Source organism: Solanum pennellii, chromosome 6 (assembly GCF_001406875.1).
Source record: "Solanum pennellii chromosome 6, SPENNV200".
Classification (NCBI taxonomy): Eukaryota; Viridiplantae; Streptophyta; class Magnoliopsida; order Solanales; family Solanaceae; genus Solanum; species Solanum pennellii.
In genome coordinates this window covers 12,555,402-12,559,151 of record NC_028642.1, presented here as the reverse complement: position 1 = coordinate 12,559,151, position 3,750 = coordinate 12,555,402, and positions in this window count along the sequence as shown.

The window sequence follows — 3,750 nt, the reverse complement described above, 5'->3', positions numbered from 1 at the left end:
ATGGAATCCCATCATCTCTCTTGGAAAGCATACATGATCAGACAATTTCTTGCATGGCATCTTATCATCGCCTTTGAACAACACAAAGCACTGGACAACGTAGGGTGTGGCATTCCGGCATGGCCAATGGGCATTACACACGAAGACGTCAGGCGTGGCATGCCATTATCGCCCTTGTGCATCACACACGTTCGAATGATGTCGTGCGTGATATATCATTATCGCCCTTGGGCAGCACACAGGGTTGTACGAATTTGCGCGAGGCATGCCGTCATCGCCCTTTGACAACATACACGGTAGGACGACGTCGCTGGCATGCCATCGTCGCCATTAGGCCGCACACGCAATCAGACGGCGTCAGGTGTGGCATGCCATCATCGCCATTAGGCAGCACACAGGGTCGGACCACATCAGGCGTGACATGCCATCTTCGCCCTTGGACGGCATAGACGATCGGACGACCTCGAGCGTGGCATGACTATATGGCCCTTGGGCAGCACACACGGTCAGATGAAGTCGGTCGTTGCAATACCATCATCCCCATTAGGAAGCACACGCAGTCAGATGACGTCGGGCGTGATATGCAATCTTCTCCCTTAGATAGCACAGATCGTGGGCCGACATTGGGCGTGGTATGCCATCATCGCAATTGGACAAAATACATAGCTATACTATGTCGGCCGTGGTATGCAATCACGGCCCTTGGCCAGCACACATGGTAGGACAACATCGGGCGGGGCGGACTATCATCGCCCTTGGACAACATACACAGGGTCGAACGACGTCGGACAGGGTATGCCATCATCTCCCTTGGACATCATACACGATTTGACAATGTCGGGCATCGCATCCCATCATCGCCCATGGAAAGCATACACGATCAGACGACATCGGGCGTGGCATATTATTATTGCCCTGAACAGCACACACGATTGGACCACGTAGGGCGTTGCATGCCCGCATGGCCCTTTGGCAGTCTCCCTTGGGCAGCACAAACGGTTGGACAATGTCGAGCGTGGCATTCCATCATCTCTCTTTGATAGCCTACACGGTCAGACGACGTCGGGTGTGGCATGCCATCAACGTCCTTGGATTTCATACACGGTTGGACAAAATCGGGCATGGAATCCCATCATCTCTCTTTGATAGCCTACACGGTCAGACGACGTCGGGTGTGGCATGCCATCATCGCCTTTAGACAGCACACAGGGTCGGACCACATCAGGCGTGGCATGCCATTATCGCCCTTGTGCATCACCCACGTTCGAATGATGTCGTGCGCGATATATCATTATCGCCCTTGGGCAGCACACAGGGTTGGATGAATTTGGGCGAGGCATGCCATTATCGCCCTTGTGCATCACCCACGTTCGAATGATGTCGTGCGCGATATATCATTATCGCCCTTGGGCAGCACACAGGGTTGGATGAATTTGGGCGAGGCATGCCATTATCGCCCTTGTGCATCACCCACGTTCGAATGATGTCGTGCGCGATATATCATTATCGCCCTTGGGCAGCACACAGGGTTGGATGAATTTGGGCGAGGCATGCCATTATCGCCCTTGTGCATCACCCACGTTCGAATGATGTCGTGCGCGATATATCATTATCGCCCTTGGGCAGCACACAGGGTTGGATGAATTTGGGCGAGGCATGCCATTATCGCCCTTGTGCATCACCCACGTTCGAATGATGTCGTGCGCGATATATCATTATCGCCCTTGGGCAGCACACAGGGTTGGATGAATTTGGGCGAGGCATGCCATTATCGCCCTTGTGCATCACCCACGTTCGAATGATGTCGTGCGCGATATATCATTATCGCCCTTGGGCAGCACACAGGGTTGGATGAATTTGGGCGAGGCATGCCATTATCGCCCTTGTGCATCACCCACGTTCGAATGATGTCGTGCGCGATATATCATTATCGCCCTTGGGCAGCACACAGGGTTGGATGAATTTGGGCGAGGCATGCCATTATCGCCCTTGTGCATCACCCACGTTCGAATGATGTCGTGCGCGATATATCATTATCGCCCTTGGGCAGCACACAGGGTTGGATGAATTTGGGCGAGGCATGCCATTATCGCCCTTGTGCATCACCCACGTTCGAATGATGTCGTGCGCGATATATCATTATCGCCCTTGGGCAGCACACAGGGTTGGATGAATTTGGGCGAGGCATGCCATTATCGCCCTTGTGCATCACCCACGTTCGAATGATGTCGTGCGCGATATATCATTATCGCCCTTGGGCAGCACACAGGGTTGGATGAATTTGGGCGAGGCATGCCATTATCGCCCTTGTGCATCACCCACGTTCGAATGATGTCGTGCGCGATATATCATTATCGCCCTTGGGCAGCACACAGGGTTGGATGAATTTGGGCGAGGCATGCCATTATCGCCCTTGTGCATCACCCACGTTCGAATGATGTCGTGCGCGATATATCATTATCGCCCTTGGGCAGCACACAGGGTTGGATGAATTTGGGCGAGGCATGCCATTATCGCCCTTGTGCATCACCCACGTTCGAATGATGTCGTGCGCGATATATCATTATCGCCCTTGGGCAGCACACAGGGTTGGATGAATTTGGGCGAGGCATGCCATTATCGCCCTTGTGCATCACCCACGTTCGAATGATGTCGTGCGCGATATATCATTATCGCCCTTGGGCAGCACACAGGGTTGGATGAATTTGGGCGAGGCATGCCATTATCGCCCTTGTGCATCACCCACGTTCGAATGATGTCGTGCGCGATATATCATTATCGCCCTTGGGCAGCACACAGGGTTGGATGAATTTGGGCGAGGCATGCCATTATCGCCCTTGTGCATCACCCACGTTCGAATGATGTCGTGCGCGATATATCATTATCGCCCTTGGGCAGCACACAGGGTTGGATGAATTTGGGCGAGGCATGCCATTATCGCCCTTGTGCATCACCCACGTTCGAATGATGTCGTGCGCGATATATCATTATCGCCCTTGGGCAGCACACAGGGTTGGATGAATTTGGGCGAGGCATGCCATTATCGCCCTTGTGCATCACCCACGTTCGAATGATGTCGTGCGCGATATATCATTATCGCCCTTGGGCAGCACACAGGGTTGGATGAATTTGGGCGAGGCATGCCATTATCGCCCTTGTGCATCACCCACGTTCGAATGATGTCGTGCGCGATATATCATTATCGCCCTTGGGCAGCACACAGGGTTGGATGAATTTGGGCGAGGCATGCCATTATCGCCCTTGTGCATCACCCACGTTCGAATGATGTCGTGCGTGATATATCATTATCGCCCTTGGGCAGCACACAGGGTTGGATGAATTTGGGCGAGGCATGCCATCATCGCCCTTTGACAACATACACGGTCGGACGACGTCGCTGGCATGCCATCGTCGCCATTAGGCCGCACATGCAATCAGACGGCATCAGGTGTGGCATGCCATCATCGCCTTTAGACAGCACACAGGGTCGGACCACATCAGGCGTGACATGCCATCTTCGCCCTTGGATGACATAGACGATCCGACGACCTCGAGCGTGGCATGACTATATGACCCTTGGGCAGCACACACGGTCAGATGAAGTCGGGCGTTGCAATACCATCATCCCCATTAGGAAGCACACGCAGTCAGATGACGTCGGGCGTGATATGCAATCTTCTCCCTTAGATAGCACAGATCGTGGGCCGACATCGGGCGTGGTATGCCATCATCGCAATTGGACAGAATACA